The sequence below is a fragment of the Paroedura picta genome, chromosome 9 (genome assembly GCF_049243985.1).
Source record: "Paroedura picta isolate Pp20150507F chromosome 9, Ppicta_v3.0, whole genome shotgun sequence".
Taxonomy (NCBI): Eukaryota; Metazoa; Chordata; class Lepidosauria; order Squamata; family Gekkonidae; genus Paroedura; species Paroedura picta.
The window spans coordinates 58,807,145-58,829,336 of NC_135377.1; positions in this window are offsets into that span (position 1 = coordinate 58,807,145).

Here is a 22,192-nt window from a genome sequence, read left to right on the forward strand (position 1 = left end):
GAAAGTCTTCTACAGCATTTCAGGGAAATGTGCAGAAAAGGTACTTAGAATTTGTGTCATAATGTTGCCAACTTTGGGCTGCAAAATTCCTAAAGACTTTGGTACAGAAGAGTAGGGGAAGAAAGTGACATTAGCAGAGCGTAATGCCACATAGTCTGCAGTCAAAAGCAGCCATTTTCTCTAAAGGAACTTACCTCCATAGCCTGGAGATCTATGGTAATTCAGGATATCTCTAAATTACATCTGGAGGTTGGTAACACTATTAGTACCATTGTAACTTTAGAGGCCGCTTCTAGACTAAGCCCAAGCTTTTAACCAATGGATTGTGTAGGTATATGGAAAATAAAACAGGATTTTCTCACATGCAAATCCTAAGCTCCAGCTACTTTAAAACACTGGCTCACAGGCATGATAACAAAGCTGATTTACTACACAAGAAGACAAGCCACTGTAATCATAAGAATTGCTGGTGATTACATTCATGACTGCTAGTATTTTATCCATCCATACAAGAACAAACCTGGAGATGGGCAGTAATGCTTGCATAGTCAAACAAACATACTGTGTAAAATGGCATACAAATAAAGTAATGTATGAATGTAAATGTCTTTAAATGTGTACTTTCTGTTAAACATTGGGGGGGGGGGGAGAAATTCCAGAAAGAGGAGTGACAGGCCAGAGAAATGGAATTCCTATGCACAGATAATCAGATAAATTATGATAGAATGATGCCTCTCTGACCTCTTGACCCCATCCCTTGCCTGACACTTTGTCCTCCCTGGCTTTGTTCTAGTGGCAATCCCCTTAGAGGTGACAAAACTAAAATTAATTGTATAAAAGAACTTTGTCTCTGAGACAAAATGGAAGGCAAGTGGTATTTGTTATTAAAAATAGTCTGCAGAAACACCTTAACTTCTGACAACATTGTGAGTGCACAGGTAGTCTGCATAGATACAAAGTGCTTGGAATAAGGATAATGCCATCCAAGAAACATTACTCATAGCTGAATTAGATTTGCTTGTCCTTAATGATTGTGGGATCATCTCACTATTTTCAGGAAGAACAAGAAAACAACAACAACAACAATCCAGAAATGTTTTGGGAAACAATAGAAGATGTTGAGAATATTGTTCTTCATGGTTAATTCACATTCCATATATGTTGTATGTTTATTAATTAAAAAGTAATGTAGCAACACAAGAAGCTGTATGTAACATTACAATCCTAAACCCAGCTACACCCTTATAAGCCTATTGATTTCCATTAATATAGAGAGGGGTAACTCTACTTAGGATATGACTGCAAGTGAAGAATATTATCTAACCATGGGAATGTCACCTGAGGCTATGAGGCAAGAACAACAAGAATCCATGTTGGGCATGTAGTTTCTCATATCAAGATATACTTACTTTTAAGATACTAGGAGTATGTAGCATGGATAACAGAAGAAGACTTGTGGATTTATTTCATTATTAATTACAATAAATGCAAAAAATGGGTGTTTCTTAATTACAGTACATACAAAAATGTAGCAAATTCCTTATCTGTACAGATTATGAGGAAAACATTTTCTTCCATTTTTGTTTCCTTTTCATTCTTTTGTTATTGTAGCTTTGCTTTTCTCAGAGTCCACTGGTTTCACTTTTACAAGGCAGCCAGTGTTTTCCAAATAAGGGCATGAATACTGTTCCTTAAATGGAAGGGAGAGAGGGAGAGAGATGCCCTGGGCTTTCTTGGGTTCCTGCAAGATAAAGCCACTAGGATGAATACATTTGTGAAATACTCCAGTCCTGAAGGATATGGGGTAGGACTTTGCTGTCTTCCCAATGCCTGCTCTGTTATGACAAATTTCCCATTTATTTATTTATTTAGATTTTTATACCGCCCTTCCCTATGGCTCTGGGCGGTTTACATAAAACATTTTAGAACGTTTGCATAGAACATTTAAGTCTGCACTCCCCTGCTTGCTTGTTCCTTTCCAAACCTTATCCTAGGTCCAAGCAAACCTACTTCAAATTCCTCCAACTGCTTTCTGTCTGTCCAGATGCCTTCCTTCCTTTGGCCACCAAATGTCCTTGCCTTGTCAGTCTGCCTGTTCCTCATGCTAAGATAAGTGGTTGCATGCTGCTACCTCTGTTATGTGTGATAAAGAGCTACATATAATAACTTTTTAATGAATTTAATGAATTTGGAAGAGAGATCTTTTGCCTCCCAGTGGTATCTTAATCCACTGTGGGGATTAAGATGGCCTTGTTCCCACAACACCAGCTAATTGGCTATTGGGGGGAACTTAGTAGAAGAAATGAAAAGGCCCAGGTGATGTTGCCAGCGATGTGACAATGTCACATCCATTGTGCGCACAAAGTGACAACATCATGCTAGCACTATCTGGTGTTGCTCTTGAACAGTGTTTCTCAAGATTTTTACTGTTGAGAACCCCCTGAAACATTCCTCAGGCTCTGACAAACCCTAGCAGTGGCATGATCATTCAGAATACAGTTGGGAAGCATAGCTGTATACACACCCAACATGTACCTTCCCTTCCTACCCCCTCTAGTCCCCTCATTGACCATTTTGTGAGGGGTGGATGGGCATCACCAAATAAATGTTTAATGCACACACACACATATGGCTTCACAAAACCATGCTCTAGTATTTGGACAAAACTCTATGGTAGAAGCCATTTTTACCATAGAGTTTTTGCTCAAATACCAGACCATCCCTGCAACATCGCATATGATAATATAACTTCTGGTACACCCCAGAAGTAGCTTTACCACATTGATGGTGACATCATCTGGGCCTCCCTCCCTCTCCTGGTAAGTCTTCCCCATCCCCTGCTGGAAGGACCTGGCAACCCTAGGAATACTGAACAATGAATATGCCAAGCTCTGTATCTTACATTCAGAAATATTATGTCATAATCTTTGATGATTATTCTTGACTCTGACTGTACAATGATTAACAAAATTGCACCCTTCTATATCCACGAAGGTCAATAGGATTAGAAGATTGCACTGACTCTCTATAACAGTGGTTCTCAACCTTCCTAATGCTGCGACCCTTTAATACAGTTCCTCATGTTGTGGTGACCCCCAGCCATAAAATTTGCAAGTGTTCTTTCACATAAATTAAACCAAAACTGACCAATGGCATGAAGATCCATTGTTCATGACTGTATATAAACTGTTTCTTTTCCGGGGTTTCTCAGTTCAGTTTTGCCGATCTCGCTCTTTTCCACTGCTCCAGATAGATGAACGCTCTATCTCAATCTACCCTGCAAGGCTGTTGTGTGTATGGCACCCCCCCCCAGCCAAGCTGCTTGCCCTACCATGACCCCTGTGAAAGGGTCATTCGACCCCCAAAGTGTGCCTGACCCCCAGGTTGAGAACCACTGCTCTATAGCATAGTATTTCTGTATTATAAAACAAGATATTTATGAATAAATCTATAGGGCACTAATATTGTTTTGTGACAAGGATCATATAAACCAGAACAAAACCCAAAAAGGTTTGGACTACTCTTGTCAAAATATAATGATGTGAAGTTTTTCTTTTCCCTTCCTGTCAGATTTATTTCATTTCATGGATTTGGGCAGTTTTAGAAAGAGAGAAATTTTCCTTTTCCTCACTTTTGAGTTCACAAATGGCCATTCCAAAACAATCAAGGGAATCCAATCCTCACTAAAATGAGCTTTCACATGTTTTTATAGGTTAGAAGTCCAGAGTTTTTAATACAAAAAGTGCAGCACAGTGATTACTTACAAAGCTCGAAAGAAAGGCATGCTCCAGTGAATTCTATATAACATGCCAGCTCTTTTAGGATTGGAAGTAATAGTGCTAGGTGGGTTTTCTTTTAAATATATCAAAAGACTGTGATTCAAAGGGAAAAACAGAATCTTAATACTTGAGTGGGTTCTAAATAGGTGTTTTGAACTTTAATGGGCTTAATATTCTTATTCCAAGAAAGTAGTTGAAATGTAAAGGCTTTTAAATACTGTATATGTAAACGCAATAGTGAGGGTAATCCAATTTATTTGGTGAAACAGTCTGCATACGGATTACACCAAACTTTAGAGGTTGGCTTTCTATCTATGTAAATATCGTACTGAATTAAAAATTCTACAGGAGTATGGATGCATTCACAAAAATCTTGAACTTCAGAAGGTCAAAGTTCAAATGCCATTTGGGAGAACCCAATATCTTGTCCCATTTTGGACTTTAATTGAAACTTAAAGGCCCAATTTCCTCATTCTCTTCAATACTGATCAACATCTGCATATGTATTTTCCTGTTTTATGTAGACAGCTACCCTGATTCTTTAAAAAGCACACAGAAATCTCTACCTGTGTATTGTACAGATGGATCCTTCTTGTTTGTTTAATGCTGTAGGTTGGATATCATGGAAAATTCCTGCTAACCAAAGAGAAGGTAATTTGTATCAATTCCTCTCTCCTGTTTCACACCTCCAACTTCTGTTTCATGTTGTTTCTGTATGTTGCCTGCCACCGTTTATGCACCGGAGGTTTCATGCCGGGCTGCATGCTGGAGTTTAAGTCGTGGCAGGTTGCCCCACCTCTTCCTGAACCCACATGGGGGAGCATTTGGCCTGGTGCACCTCATCCGCCCCCAATTTGTGGTCCTGCATGGGAGCTGGGGCAGTGAAGTTCCCAGTGTGTAAATTGTCTATAAGTAACATTTCAGTGATTGTCTTTGGTTGCAATGTGAGGGTAAGTTAAGGAAGTCCCAATCTATAATGGACAGTAGAAATATAGCAAATAATACAGGACTATATCAACATACATAATAGTAAGAGCCACAATTCATACTGTTATCCAAGTCTTTGCTTAATTTGGAGAAATTAATTTGGAGATGATCCTGTGTTGAGCAGGGGGTTGGACTAGATGGTCTGTATGGCCCTTTCCAATTCTATGATTCTATGGAGAGAGGGGTGGGTAACTGGGATCTCCACCTAAGTATACAAGAATTTGTCTCTATAACAATAACCAGGCAGTTATCAACAGGAAAGGTTTTTATTGGAGGAAATGAACAGGCTATTTATTCCAACCCCCTACTCAATGCAGGATCAGCCTAAAGCATCCGGGATAAGTATCTGTCCAGCCGCTGCTTGAAGACTGTCAGTGTGGGGGAGCTCACCACCTACTTAGGCAGTCGATTCCACTGCTGAACTATACTTGAGTGTGAAAAAAATTCTCCTGATATCTAGCCGATGTAGGTTAAACCTATTATTGCAGGTCCTATCCTCTGCTGCCAATAGGAACCTTTCCCTGCCCTCCTCTAAGTGACAACCTTACAAATGCCTAAAGAGAACAGTCATGTCCTGTCTCCTCTTCTCCTCCTGGCTAAACATTCCCAAGTCCCTCTGCCTTTCCTCTTAGGGCTTGGTCTCCAGGCCCCAGATCATTCTCATCACACTCCTCTGAACCCTCTCAATTTTGTCCATGTCCTTTTTGAAATGAAGCCTCTAGAACTGCACACAGTACTCCAGGTGGGGCTTGACCAATGCAGTATACAGTGGGACTCTGACATCTTGCGATTTTGATGTTAAGTGGGACTCTAAGTTGCAAGAGCTGTGTAGCATCGTGGTTTGTAATGTTGTTATGGTACAGAGTAGGGGTCTACAACAAACCCCCCCCCCCCACCGTATTTTTCAAATTCTGGCATATTTAATCAGACAAATATAAAGTATTTCCCAATATTCTCTATTGTCCTTCAGTTAAACTCTGCTTAGTGAAACAGAATAGGGAAGATGAATGAATAAGTCAACTATGGCAACCTAAATGTCATTTTGTTTAAAGATAATATAACAAGAGAGTCTAAAATTGTGAAACAAAAATGTTCTTACCTCATGAAGGAACCAGTAGAGGCCTGAGAGATAGAATAATTTGTTTGCATGCTTATAAAGAGACACTGGGTAATCTATAACACTTCTGCGACAATATTTTGTGGCAGCTGTTCTGTATTAATATTTAATAGGTCAGAAAACTTCCTTGGTATGGGGGGAAAGCCCCACAGGCCCTGTACCATGTACCTTCAAAGCATCCAGGCACCAGTGATTTTCCCCAAGTTTCTGCCCAGCAACACAATATTTTCCTGGCTCACCCAACTGTTATTGTTAAATAACCAAAGGGTTATTTCACACAGCTCCAAAATATATTGGCACCCAGCTGGTCAAGTGCAGAGTTATTCAACCAAATGGCCAGGCTCCCAGCTTTCCTTCCATGTATCGAATTAAGGTTCTGCCTGGTGTCCATGTCTCCTGAAACCCAGGTACTAGTTACCACAAATCAGCTTCCTTTACTTGTGCACTCCCAGAAGTGGCATCATCACAGTTCCAGTGACACAGAAATGCTCCGGTACTTGGACAAAAACTGTATGATAAAATTCTACCATAGCATTTTTGCCCCAAAACCAGAGCATTCCCATATCACTAGTGACACAATCACTGGATAATAATATAAACTTCTAGCACATTTCTAACTCCTTTAGTCGTCTTTTTCATAAACAGAAAAGCCTAGATTCTTTAGGTTACCATTATAATATCTGAAAACAAAAGGGCATGATGGTTGCCAGAATTTGCAGTTTTCTTATTGCTCTCCTATCGTCAGAATTCCTGGATTTTTCTACAAAACAAGAACATTTGGTTATCAGTTTAGAATCCAGAATATCTATGGCAGAGGCAGAGTCTCAATGCCAACAACTTTAAAGCAATTTTTTGTAAGGCTGACACAGATAACCCGAGGATAAGAAAATATATTTAACAATTACTTTTCTCTATAACTAACCATATATTTACGAGCCCTTTAGTTATTCTACACCATATGGCTTCAGAAAACATCAACAGTTTCCAGTGTCTCTTTAGTGAAAACATAATATTTATCTTTCTCCTTCATTACAAATGTAATGGCTGCAGTATTTTCTTTATAAAAATTAGCAAATATAAGTTATTCAGTGGAGTGGCTGTAGCTGTGCAGCACAAATCTAATTCTAATTCTAATTCTAATTCTAAGATTGAGATAAAATCCTATAAACTTAAAGAGCTAAGACTGTAATTGGTTGTCTCATTTTGTGATTAACACAAAATATATATGATATAACATGCCATGGAAAAATGTGTCTTCATTTCTAAGCTACCTGCCCATCATATTCAATTTCATGGCAATATAAATGAATAAACTCATTACAAAAAATAGAACCAAATATATAATACAATCCTGCTCAACACATGCTGGGCAGACCCAATCCTGTTCCCAGAAGCAAAGAAAAGGGTGTGTGTTTGTGGGAAACCATTGATGTTCTCAGCTTGATAGCTGAAGGGTGCTGTGGTATACCACACTATCTCAACCAGGGGTTTGTGAAATCCTGCCGTTTCCTGATGGCCCTGAAAAGGTTTCCCAAATGAATGGGAGTTATTTAATTGTAATTTAGTATAATTTATATTAACAGCTAGACCCCCCGGGTCATCCCTCCTAAGGACTATCAGTGGGGCCCATTGGCTGTACAGCCGCACTGGAAGTATCTGGGGCTGATTTTTTTTTTTAAGTGCCGCAATCTGTTGTTTGTTGTCATTGTTGTTAAAGTCCTTGGGGTTTTATGGGGATTTTATTGTATTTTATCGGACTTTTTGAACCACCACAAGACAAACCCTCGTGAGTGGCACTATGTAAATTGTAAAATAAATAATAAAACAAATAAATATTTTAAATTTGTTAAACATGTATTGGATACTATGACCATAGTTGGTCATGTCAACCCCCTACCCCCAGAATGGTCAATTATGGGCCTGGAGCGGGTGGTAAGGGGAGGTGTCCCGTGTGTATGTGTATACGGCTACATTTCCCAGCCATATTGTGCATGATCTCTTGGTTTTATCAAAACCTGAAGAATGTCTCAGGGGTTTCTCAATGGTAAAAAAGTTGAGAAAGGTTGCAGTACATTATTTACTCTTTGCATATGGCCAGGATAACTTTATATATTTCACTGATGGGATGGCTGTATAGCACAGTAGGTTTCTCCTTCCAGCCTCAACCGGTCTCCTGTAGGGGAAGGCACTCTTTCATTTATGCTAAACCACGTCATATGTGTTAGTTTGCTCTGTTTTCACTGTTGCGTGGTAACCATCCTTAGGAAATCATTGAGTCTCTTTTGTTTTATTTTGTTTGGTAGAGTGCAGCTGATTCACCGACTTCAATGGACCTAGAAGAACTGCACTTAGGATGGATATTATTGTTTTAGAGATTTGATTTCTTCTGGAGAGATCTGGAAAAATTTAGAAGGCATACAGGAAAAAAGTGTGGCACTACCCGGTGGAATTATGATATCTAGTCTGAAAAGAATGGACCCTGTGGGGAGGAGATTAAGTGAATTGTTTAATGTATGGTTAATTTATGGGTTTTATTCTCCCAGTGGTTAGATAGTATATATCAATATTAATTCCTAAGGATTACTGATGAGAAGGATTTGTTAGAAATTGGAAATTGGTATCTGCTCACAATTGGTTCTGTGGTACTTAAATTGTTTCCTAGAATTTTAACTGCAAAATGGCAGAAAGCATGCCCTATTAATCTTAAGCAATGAGGATTTAGACCTTCTTTGAGCTGCTCAGAAAATCTGGAAGTATTAAGCGGTGTTATGAAGGATGTGAAGATGTGTAGTTATTGCAAAGGCCTTTGAAACAGTGTCGCATGACTATGTCTTATAAACCTTAAGAAATAGAGGATTAGATGTTCATATAATAGGATTAATAGGAAGTACAATGGAAGGAACTAGCACAGGGTTCCAAATGAAGGATAAAAGGACACAGGTTATTAGGTTGCAGTCTTAAGGTTGGAGTTAAGCAAGGAGTCCCATTGCCCCAATACTGTTCAAAATCACTATGGATTCATTGATTAACAAACTTGAAAAATTAGAAACTGAATAAAAATTAGGATCCAGGAGCTTATTGGCATTAGATTTTGTTGATGACCTAGTGAACAAAGATTGGGAATCTATGGAACAAAGAATCAAGATAGTAAATTATTTTTGTATGACCACTGGATTATGGATGCAACCTTTAAAATGCCAAGAATTTTATATCAGCTTGAGTAGTAAGATTTTTTGTTGTGAACGACTGTCCAATTTGGAGAATTGGAGAGAAGCTTCACATGATTGATCCAAAAGAGACTGAAAGTATCTTGGGATACAGATTTCTCTATGGAAAAAATTAGTTAGAGGAAGTGTTATTGAACAGGTAGATGACTGGTTGAAGAAAAGTGAGAGGGCTTCTTTAAAGCCTAAACAGAAGGTAGAATGTGTGAAGGATTTTGTTATTCCCAGAATACTATGTCTCAAAGCATGTTGTGAGATTAGCAAGACAACCCTGATGATGGAATTCGAGTCTGTTTAAAGAGATGATTTGCCAGAGTTGGCAACCAATGATTTATTAAATTGCCGCTTGCAATTTGGAGGTCTTGGAATAGCTTGTTTGGAAAAGGTTGTGACTAGGATGAGATTGACTAAGCATAGAACCTCTCAAGTGAATAGTGATGTGATGGAGGAAGTGTGTAGAATTGGGAAAATGCAGGATAAATATGGAGTTATGGATAGAATTAGGAGAACTTCCAGAAGTACTGGATTTATGGAAGAGGATAGTGGGTGAAGATAAAGAGATTGATGAAGATAGTATGTGGCATAAAGAATGAGTTAAAAGAGAAATTACTAAGGCCCTGAAAATATACAGATTTAGAATTTGAAAGATGGATATTATTAGTCTGTCAGGATAGCTGAATGGAGATGTTTAAAGATGATGTTATTGGTAACGGATTATGGGTAGGAATAGATTTTTGAAAGTTTTTAACAGGTTTGAAGTTGAGATCTAATATGATCCCTACAAGAGAGTTTCTTGGTAGAGAAATCAAGAAATAGAATAGAAGCTGTATAAAATGCCTGGCAAGATACGAGTCATGTTCCCGCATTTCAGGTCAATGCCTTGCCCTTCAAGAGATGGTTCAACAGGGAAAATCAAATCTGTGATATTTTTGGCAAATGAGGATAAGAAGCAGCACTGGATAATCCATCATGAACACCATTTTGGAATATAGATGGAGAATTGCAAAAGCCATATTTGTTTTTTGCACAGCATAGAAAGACAATAGTAGTGGATATCACTGTTCAGTCTGAGTACAGGAAAGAAGGATTAAGTGAGGCAGATAGAGAGAAGACAAGATATTACTGAGAGCTGGAAGAACAGGTACAATTACTGTCCAACACTGAAGACATGGAAGTCTATGGCTTTCTTGTGGGAGCTCAAGGTAGGTTGCCAGAGGACGATTATACAGTAGTGGACATTTTGGATATCCCAGGAAACCAGAAGAAAAATATTGCTTAGAAAATTAGTACAAGGACCCTACAGAGTTCAGTAGATATGATTCAGTCATTCATGAGTCGAGGTGCAGTCTATGGTAATAAATAGCACAGTAATAAAAGTGGCGAATACAGAGTAACACAATTTGACTGCACCCACTGATTATTCTGAAATATTAAATTACAAATTGTATATAGTGTATAGATGGTCTATTATGTTTAATATTTTTTAAATTGTTTAAAATTTTATAATGAGATTTTAATGATATTAAGACTACACTAAATTCTAATTGGGCTAATTGGCAATCACTGGAAATTAGCCTCATTATGAAATTTTGTGCGGACAAACCCAGTAGGTGAGATTCTCATCATGGTTACATTTATAGATATTGCATATACCAACTAGTTTGAAACATCATGGTCATGATGAGAAAATTAAGGAATGACATGGCCTTTAAAGTATGATGGCCAGACAACTGGTGTTTGACCAACACCTTCAGTTTGAAAGAGGACACTTTGGAGATCTAGTATACATAGGCAAATGCCTCGTCATCTAATTAATGACCTGTGTGAATGGATGATACTCAAACAGCCAGCTTTAAGGAATGCTTGGCCCTCATTGACAGAGTGCAATTTGCACTGCTTGGCCCTAATTGGTAGAGAGCAATTTGAACTGATTGGCCCTAATTGGCAGAGTACAATTTGCACTGCTTGGCCCTTATTGGTAGAGAGCAATTTGAGCTGGCAGAGTGTAATTTAAACAATTGGACCTCACTGGCAGAGTGCAAATTGCACTGATTGGCCCTAACTGGTAGAATGCAATTTGATTGGCCCCAATTGGCAGAGCGCAATTTGAACTGATTGGACCTCAATGGCAGAGTGCACACTGCACTGCTTGGCCCTAACTGGTAGAGTCCAAACTGAATGAAAAATGGTTCTGTTGTAATTTTGAATTATCCAACAAGATTTCTTAACCTTTATGGGATCAGTAGTACAAATCTCTGGCAGAAAGTAGACATGTTTTCAACTTGCAGGGATTCTAGCCATATTAATAGTCTTTTCTTCACTTTGGGGGCTTTAAAATTATTATTGTATATAGGCTCTTTACCTTAAATATCTGATATGAGAATAGTGGAAGAACATGACAGAAGGGTAAAAACTTGTTTTGACCTGGGTGCTCTCAGATTGACAACATAATTCTGTTACTAGTGGTTCTGTTTGTGCTGTTTTGGTATCTGGGGCCCTCATAGCTCTTATACTGTATTTTGTTACCTGTTTCAGATTGCAAGTTTTTGCTTTTTTATTGCAGCATAAACAGAAACTTTGCCATGACCTAATCTCCTCTTGAAGCCTGCTCTATCCCTGAGTACCCTTGACTCATAATGCTTTATCTTCTCAGAAGATATCTTTTCTGGAAAAGGGAGACTCTTCCTCCCAAAGGTGAATAAAAAAACCCAGAAATCACTAGGTAGGATACCCAATATGTAGTTGTTTAGCTTTCTTAATGCAAAATCTGTCTCTAGAGTGTTTCTTTTTTGAAGAAGGGGAATACGGCTTTCCAAATTTATGGTGTGTTTTAAAAGAAGAAACAGGATGAGTTGCAAAGTATTGAATAAGGCATCGATAAGGATTGACATGATGTAGTTACAAGTCACTGTCCTAATACTTACAAACTTTAAGCCAATGATATTCTCTGTTTTCAGGAGTTGGAAAGTTTTTCTTTTAAAATAAGATAGTTTTGGAAGGAAACTAATACTAGGGGAGAACTTTCAGCAGGTGAGGTTTCCTGTTAATCTGCACAATCTTCACTGCAGCAGCTCAGACTGGTTGGCTTTATACAGATAGGCAGGACACTTTCACTGTGCTTCAAAAGATGTTTTGCAAAGAAAGTCATGTGTAGGTGCTTCAGAAGCAAAATGAAAATCGTTACTCAATGAATGAAATGGACCATTTCTGATGACACTGATGCAGTGCTCCAGAATGCTCTGTCAGAAAAAAAACAAACAAAAAAAGAATATTAAAATTAATACTAAGAAAATTCAGCTAGATTTTTATGTATAGTTTTACATTTTTCATTAACAAATGGCAGTATCATCAGCTTATATCCTTTCTTAAGAGGAAAAACCTGAAGACAGGTTCTTATAAAACACACACACCACCACCACCACCACCATGCTGATTAAGTTCTGCAGTGCTTGCAAGACAGAGCTATTCCACTGGGATAATGGTTGAGGCCAACCAGAAAATTACATCTCCAAAAACTACTGGACTTCCTTCCTGTCCCATCTCTCCTGTTCCTCCTGCCTTCCGACACCTTGTTTAATTGATTCCACTCCTGGAACAAATTGCTGATGCTGATAATTCTTAATAGTTTTAATTGTGATTTGCACTCAAAAGCTCACACTTTGAATACATCTTTGTTAATCTTAATTGTGCCACTGGTCTCTGATTTTGTTATGGAACAATATAGTGCACAAGATGTCTCCCTGGAATATTTAAAATATTCTATAGCATTTCTACTTTGCATAAAATATCTAATTGCTCCTGAATTGTATTTAAAGTCTAGGTTTAAGCATTATGTCTCCTATTCTGGCACTAACCAGATTATAGAAATAGGCAACTTCTAAGTGAAACGGCCAAATGATCTATAAGAGAGAGCTGTTTGAGCACCTTCCCTATGAGGCAACGGTAAAAAGTCTGGGGCTTATAAGCTTATCAAAGAGACAACTAAGGGAGGACATGATAGTTTATAAAATTAACAAGGATAAATTTTTCTCACTCAAATACTAGAATTGTAGGCATCCAATGAAACTGACCCTCCAGTAGATCCAAGACAAACAAAAGGAAATACTTATTTACACATAAGAGTGATTAAAATGTGGAATTTGCTGTCAGATGACATAGTGATGACCACAGGAATAGACAGCTTTGAAGGGGCATTAAATAGATTTGAGGAGGATTTGAGGTCTATCAGTGGACATAGTGACTGACAAGAACCTCCACCTTTGTTGGACTTCTTGTTCTTGCATCCTTGCTTGCACATTCACAGATGCTGAAGTGATGCATGATGGAAAATTTCCATATCCAGTTAGCTTTGATAGTTGGTGGCTTTTGGTGACTTTTGTCTGTGAAAGAGTATGAGCTAGATTGAGTCTCTCTGTTCAAGTTAATGTCAGTCAGAAAATGTAAAATAATCTCTGCTTCTGTGTTGTGAATGTCAAAAAGAAAACAGTGAAACAGAAACAAATTGTAACAATGTAAACAGGGGGGAAAGTACATAAAGACCAGTTTTACCTCAGAAGAAAATAACTGTTACAGCTTTATGTTTGAGTGTTTTAATAGCATGTAAGTAAACATTTATATATAGTTTATTTTCAAAAAAAGCCAAGAAAGAGCTGTTGTAAACTAGTAGCTATAATATACAATTTTCTCATTCTACACTCTGACCGGGAGGTCAGTGCGAATTAACCAACTTTCACAAAGATTTCAGCATATTTTTCCAATGTAGATATTGATAGAAATCAAAATCCCAGGTAACCCTCAATATTGTTACCATTAGACAAGAACCTTCAGAGCCAGTTAACTGCTGAATTCTAACCCAGGAGGCAACATTAGGACCTCATCAGCCTCTGTACTGTAACATTGACCTTCCAGAGCAGTGGTTCCCAACTTGTGGGTCGGGACCTTATTTGGGGTTGCCTGGCCCCTTCTGGGGAGTCCCCAGGTTGGATGCCGCCATCACGACCACAAGCGGTGGTGGATGACAGCTGCAGGCAGCAGTGTCAGGATCAGTCCCTGCTCTCTGCCATGTTTGAGTTTCCAGTGAACCTAAGAGACTCCATCTTGGAGTGTTGTGCCTTTACAGAAACCTTCCCATGTAACCAGAATGCTAATGCTTATAGTTTTCCTTTGATTCCCCCCCTCCTTTGATCCTTGCATTTTCACACTGCATAGTCTTCCCGCTGTGAAACAATGTTGCCTAGTTCCTGTAAACATCTTATCTGCTAGCCCGAGGCGCCGGCCTGACCAAGGCCATGCTAACTTCAACACCTTGGCAGGAAGCCTGGGATGGCATCTGGGTGAGGGGTCTTCCCCCTCCCTTGGGAATGCTTGGGTTTAGGCGGGAGAAATGTATTGATAACTGCTTGCAGTCTTGACTTCGAATGTTATAGTGTACAGAGCTACTTCCAATTAAAGCTTTCTTTCCATAGAAGTTTGTTTGTGAGTTTGTCTGCGCTTGACAAGCGGCAGGTGGTGGCCAGCGGCAGAGGAGCCATGGCAATAGCTGCCTCTACACTGCCTGACCATTGTGTGTCTGCACATATGCGTTCATGAGCATTCATGCTCACATGTGCATGTGCATGCCCACCCTGCCACTACCGCAGTTGGCATCACCCACTCAGAGCAGTTGAGAACCGCTGCTCCAGAGGAACTAGTTGGCTACTGTGTGAGACAGAATGCTTTGCCTGCTTTCATGAGCCACAAGGAGCAGAGGACACAGAGTTGGCCTCACCAATGCAAGCATTGTATCCACATTGGCCTGGGTGAGGCACCTGAAAGTATCAAAGGGACCTCGAGTTCATTGACTTTCTCAACATATGGGAGAAGGTCATGGTGGAGCACTAAAATTTTATCTGCAAAAATGCTTGCAAAATCTTCACAGCTAAGAGTCAATTTGAGTGCCCTTCATCCAGGGTTGTAAGTGATCAAATTATTCTAAATAATAATTGGACCAACTATGAACTAGTGCATGCAGTGGAAGCTGTAAAGTACTCCTTCTTTGCTGTTTTCACTGCCATCCCATAGGCCATAAGCATGCTATAACATGTTCTTGATGCCTCATCATGAGTATTCCACCAAACTTGCTCTAGCTGACTCAGCTCCTGCTTCTTCTTCTTAGCTCCACAGTATACAGCTTGAGGTGTAGGTGGAGAGGACACCAGACTGTGATCTCATCAATGGCAGTCAATAATCATTGTTGCCAATCATCGGCTAGGTCATTACTTGAACCATCGGTAGGCATAGCAGCCTGCAGAGCATTCAGGAAACCAATGGGATCCATAAGTCTCCACAGGTGGGCAAAAATATGCCCTCCAACTATACAGGGGGAGGTAGTGTTCAGAGCTGGGCCTTCAGAGCAAAGTGGCACTCTATTTACAGCCATCAGATCAACCTCTACCTCAGCACCAAATATCAAATCCAGGTGTGTTCTGCTTGGTAGGAGAGACCAATACCATACTGCAAGAAACCTAGTGTTGCCATGGACGACACCAGGTCCGGATTCTGAAAAGGTCTGAATAGATATTGAAGTCTCCAAGAACAAGCACCCCAGGGTACTGCAATGTCCAGGCAGCTGCTGCTTCCAGTAGATTCAGCAGGGTATCTGCCAATGCAGAAGTCAGTTTGTACACCAGCCAGATGGCCAATATGCATGTGTGATGGACAGCACCTGGAAAAGGAAATTCTGTAACAACAGCTGTGGGTGGTGAGGGATTAAATAGCCTCACTATGAAGAAAGAAACAGGGATACAGGTTGCATACAGAAACAAACAATAAGACACAACAGGAGTGAAACATAACCTAATAACTAATAACCTAAAAATGAAGTTAGAACCTCAGCATATAATGAAACATGTAAATATGAATAACGTGTATGAAATATTTTGTGTTCAGAATCCAGTATACTGGAAAATTGAATAATAAAGACTACTTTATTATGTCTGTATGAGCATGGCTGCTGATGGAATTGAAGACAATATATAAGAGAGTAGAGTACCTCTGGGATTTGCAACTAATGATGAAGATGTCTAACTCTTGCAACAATATCAAGATACTCAAACAACTGTTTTCAAACAAATAACAAGAGTTTAACCTGGGCAGAGTACCTCTGGGATTTGCAACTAATGATGAAGATGTCCTTTAACTCTTGAAACAATATCAAGATACTCAGACAATTGTTTTCAAACAAATAACAAGAGTTTAACCTAGGAAAAACAAAAACCATCCTTATTATACTGTTTGGCTTGATATCAAATTTTTTTTTTATTGAAACAACTGAAATAGAGCCAAACATTTGTTATCTGCTTTGATGAAGCTTTAATTCAAGCAGAACGTATGCAGAAATTTGGTAAACAAAACAAACATAAAGCACAGAGCTCTTTTTATGTAACATTAATTGATGAGGAAGCATGAGTACAGATACATCATATGAACACTTGGTTAAGATACTATTTTCACAGTTTAATTCTCATAATGGCACAAAACACTATAGAAGGAAGTCTATGCAGTAGAACAGGGGTCCCTAACCTGAGGTCTGCAGGCTGCATGTGTCCCCTGACCTCTTTCTATGTGGCCCTCTAACCTGGTTGTCTGCTGCTATCACCCTCAGTAGGTTAATAAGTTTGTTACATTTTAGTTTAAGATATGGCCCATTTCGTGCACTAGGCATGCTTATGCGGCCTCCATGTGCCAAAAGGTTGGGGACCCCTGCAGTAGAATACTCATATTTCAAAATAACTGTATGGTTTTCAGTAACATGTGGTCAAATGCAGCATACTTTTCATTCATTCATTGATTCATTCATTCATTTGCCCCTCCCAATTGGCCCCTTCGAGTTTTTATCCTGGACTCGCCTCACCCCTTTTTCCCCCACCTACCCCTTAGTCTTTTATTTTTACCACTCCCAGAGCGGTTTACAGATTTGCAACTCTTAAGCCTTTCTTGATCAAAAGCTGATCATCAGATAAGTTGCTTCTTCAGCTAGCAGTTCTGTCATATACAATTGTTGGCTTCATAGACCCATGGAGGAGAAGAAAACAACTTCAGCAGAAGGAGACAATTGATTCATTGTCTTTGTTCAATTACTTTGCATTTCCATTTATGGTTCATTCCACAGTTGCGGATTTCAGTGTTATACAAGGCAATATTTCTAAAATGTATGACTTCTGTTCCTATATACAGATTTTGAGGAGGATGTACAGCTAACATATCCTAGTTGGACTTCCAGCAGACATCCAGGGCAACTGCTGAAGACTGCTGGAAACAACATACCATCAGTTAATCTTTATGATTAATGGTCATTGAAACCAACACAAACTGTAATATGTATACATAATTTAAAAGTTGATAAAATATGTGAACAGCAAAACAATAAAACAAAGACCATGAAATCATACAAATATTATCCTCTGAGGTTAATAAGTAGTTTAATGGCAGAATTTAGCAGTTTAAACTGTGATTTGAAATTTCACATCCACTCAGCCATTTTTTCATCTTACCAATGAGCCAGTTTAGTGTAGTGGTTAGGAGTGCAGACTTCTAATCTGGCATGCCGGTTCTGCACTCCCCCACATGCAGCCAGCTGGGTGACCTTGGGCTCACCATGGCACTGATAAAACTATTCTGAACAAGCAGTGATATCAGGGCTCTCTCAAGTCTCACCCACCTCACGGGGTGTGTGTTGTGGGGAGAGGAAAGGGAAGGTGACTGAAAGCCACTTTGAGCCTCTTTTGGGTAGAGAAAAGCAGCATATAAGAACCAACTCTTCTTCTTCTTCCAATGAGGATAGGCCCCAAAATCTTTCCAGCCTTGGTTGTAAAAACTTATCTCGTAGTGTGGTATATATGAGGCAATAAAGTAGAAAGTGCTCCACTGTTTCTATCTGCCCACTTGCACAGGGGCAGAGTCTTTGGCTGGGAACAACATACAAATGGGAGGGGCATCTTGTCTCCTGAATCATTCTACAATATGGCAGTTTGATGATGAGAGACAAATCCAGGACAAGCCTTTTTTGACAGCAATTTGTGGGATGCAACTTTGAATCAATAACAGCCTGATTTAATATTAACTTGATCAGGTGAAATTTTTATATGGATTATAAAAGACAAGGGCAACAGCGGGGTCAGCGGGGTATTTGTGCTCATGATGATGGTTGATAGCTGCATTTCAGAATAAAGGTTAATTGGCTTAAAAGTGTAATTTATTTTTCAATGCTGAATTAGCAATACTTAGGCATATTATGTATGTGTTAGTAAAGGAAGCAGATTAGTTAAGCCTTTGTAAATGAATATCAAAAAAGCCTAGGTTTTGAAACTGAATATGTGTACTACAGTGTAACAAGACATGAGACACCATTAAGTAAATTAAGCATCTGTTCATGTGTTGCTCTCTTTGTTAAAAGTAGGACCTGACTCATAATATTTGACTGTTTTATTTACAGCCATTCTGCTAGTTGCAAACTGCTTGTAGTTCTCCTTCTCAGAAGCCTCATAAGTCCCTTTCTCTCTAATGTGCCACAAAGCAAGCACTTTGTTTTATTCAGCCTCTGTGATTGCCAGGATATAATTCTCTCCAATACCACTGACCAATACCGCCCCAAATTAATTTCAGATACCTTTCTAGAGTCACAGGAGGATATCTTAAGCCACTCCAGGGTTAATGGTCTGAGGCAGGCTTTCTCAACCAGGATTTCATGACAGCACTGGAAGAGGGTTTCCCTAATGGGTGGGAGTTAATTTTTAAAATATTTTTAAAATTTGTTAAACATTTATTGGGTGATATGACCATGTACACTCATGTTGACCTGCCCTTCCCATGGCCAATGATGGGCCTGGAGGGGGTGGGGAGGGGAGGGGCCCCAGGTGGGCTATGCTTCCGAACCATATTCTGCACCATCACACCACTTCTGGAGTTTCTCAAAGTCTGACGAATGTTTCAGGGGTTTCTCAATGGTAAAAAAGTTGTGAAAGGCTGGTCTGAGGCTTTGAGTTTGTGATATAACCCTATATAAAATTCATTATAAGACCCCTTTTCCTATAGCAAGAGATGAAACAAAGACTTGTTTATTTAAAATTACTTATTAGGTCTGCCTTTCTCCCAAATGCATAGGACCCATGGGTAGATACCAAAAGTGAAATCATGTAAAGTAATATATTAAAGGATCTTCATGTTTTCTATCAAAAAAAGTTGAACTCCCTCTAAAACAGAGACCCTGGAGAGCTGCCAGTTAGAATAGACAATACTGACTAGATAAACCAATGACAGTATCATGTGTTCAATGATTTCAGACAAATAAATGCAAGAAATTTTTGTGGATAAAGTACTGAAAATTTAAGGAGAAAGACAAATATTGGTCCAATGAATTACAATTGATTTCCTTTACTGGAAAAAAAATCAGGTAAAGGCAAAGCAAATCATAAATTGAGTTCCAGTTATTTAAATCTAGAAATTTCTCTTTTTTTCACATAACATACATGTTATATTAACACATTTATTCTTCCACAATAAACCAAAGGAGATCAATTGAAATAGATTATTATAATTATTCTCTTCCATTTTTATAGAGGGAAACAATTGAACTGTTTAGTAGTCAAAAGAATTAGACATTCAGAGAACTGAAGTGTCTGATATAAATGTTAATATATATATTAGACTTATCAAAATGTTTAAGCAAAGGTAAACTGTAGCAACTGTAAACTGCACAGTAAACTGTAGCAACTGTAGCTTTTTATTACCTGAAAGAATCTCAAAGCGGCTTATGATCGCCTTCCCTTCCTCTCCTCACAACAGACACCCTGTGACATAGGTGAGGCTGAGAGAACTCTGAGAGAAATGTGACTGACTCTAGGTCATCCAGCTGCATATGGGGATCCAGAGTACGAATGGGCACAAACAAGCGCAGGAAGTCAAATTTGTGCCCAATTTGGTCTGGTCCAGGAAGTGTTGTTCATCTGCTCATGTGCTAGCCAAACACTGTCTAAACTTCAGGGGTATTCCAGGCATTTTGGAAAATGGAAATGTTTCCTAGAAAACCCAGAACTGATGGCAAAAACTCCCAGGGGATGGAATTCTCTGCAGCCTTGGAAAAACCAATATAGACCTTCCAAAGCTTGACAGGTACAAGTGGCTTCCAGTTCCATTTGCAGGCCCTCTGGAAATCAGAAAGCTCTCAGAGGGCCTGCAGCTTACCTGGGAGCTCATTCCACCAGGTAGGGGCCAGGCCTGAAATGGCCTTAGCCCTGGTTGAGGCCAGGTGAGCCTCCCTAGGGCCAGAGATGGTCAATAGATTAGAATTTGTTCAATGCAGTGCCCTGCCAGGGATATAGGTCACTAGGCGGTTCCTCAAGAATGTGAGTCCCAGACTGTGAAGGACCTTAAAGGTCAACACCAAGACCTTGAACCTGATCTGGGCCATAGTGCAGCTGCCTCAGCACTGGCAGAATAGAATATGGGCCCTCCATTTTATGAAATCAGTTAATTTGAGTTATACAGATTCAGGAAAACTTGAATCTGAAAAGTACTATATTTCTTCCCAGTGTAAATTCCTAGTCACAAATGCCATGACATACTGGGTGCAAGCTAGAGCTCAAGTAGGAGAATATTGCTTAGAGAGGTATGGGGTTCTTTCCTTTCTTCCAAGGCTCTAATCCAGAGCCATTCCTTTTCACTCATGCTGGTAAGGTGACTGCAGTGCCCACTACCAAGATGATAGCTATGCATGGCCAAAGCTTTTCTCAGGCCTTTGTTCTGGAGTTTGGTTGATCCTCTCTTTCTCTCTCCCTTTTCTCTGTTATCCCACAGTCCTGACCCACCTCAATGTCTTCTTTCAGTTTTTAATGTTGTTAAGCTTGGTCTTTGTAGTGTTGTGGCACTGAGCCACTTCCACTGAGAGCGGGGGAGAGAGGGCTGGCCATACCCAGCTATCATCTTGTCTGCAGTGAGTGAACAGGACACAGAGACCACCCATAACAGTGTGGGTATCTCCTGGGCCCAGGTGAGGAAGGGGGTTGGCCATCCAGGGGAACATCCACCATCAAGATAATTGCTGAGCATGGCCAAGGCTTTCCCCAGGGCTTTGCTCTAGAGTTTGGATAGTCTTTTCATTCTCCCTCTCCTTTCTTTCTCTCTGTTCTCTAAATGGGCAAGACATTGTCTGCATTTGGGTCCTGGGGAGGTGTCTCCCATTTGTTTAAATGTTTAGAAAGCCAGTCCCCAAATCCCTCTTATGCCACCACTGTGCATGCCCAATCTCTTCCATGGCTGCAAGACACAACGTCCATGGACATCATCTCATGTTTAGTCATCTAGGGGGTGACCTTATGTCTCGGGGCCCTGAAGCCAACTTTTCACTTGCATTGCTGGTGATGCTCTGCATGGTCTTTCCCAGAGCTTTGTTCAGGAGTCTGCAATGGCTCCAAGAGCTATCCGCTATCACTCTCATTGCTGGCAGGGTGTTTGTGAGACTGTGGGTGACTCCTGGGCCTGGGGGAGAAGGGTTGGCATCCCATGGAAGTCCATGGTGAGTTTGATGTCCCTAGCTTGCACAGAGTTTATTCCATACACTGGAGCTATGCCTGACATTTCCACATTATCCCCATTTTCCCAAAAAATACTTCCCTGTAACTCAGACTCCCTAAATTCAAACTTAGTGTCAGCTGGAGGTCACCTGTGAGTGTGGAGTCCCTATTATGCTAGGGGGGCATTCTGCCAGAATTGATTCTGCTTATATGAAACCAGTTGTGTTTGGTTTGGGATCTGGTTCAAACATTTGCCACGAATCATGAACCTAACCACATTTTCCTGGTTCATACCCATCCCTAATGGACCTTTTGGGGCTCCTTGACATCTATGGGTTCCAGGTAGCATCACATCATGCGTGAGCACAGTTGCTTGGTTGGTACAGCTAGTCAAATATTTTATGAACTTTATTGTACTTTTAAATGATCAGGTTTAATAGATATTCTTTCTTGCAATGCACATCTCTGTAATTTTAATAATAAAAAGATATACAAATAAGGGACCTTTAAGTACTAAAATGAATAAGCAGGAATATT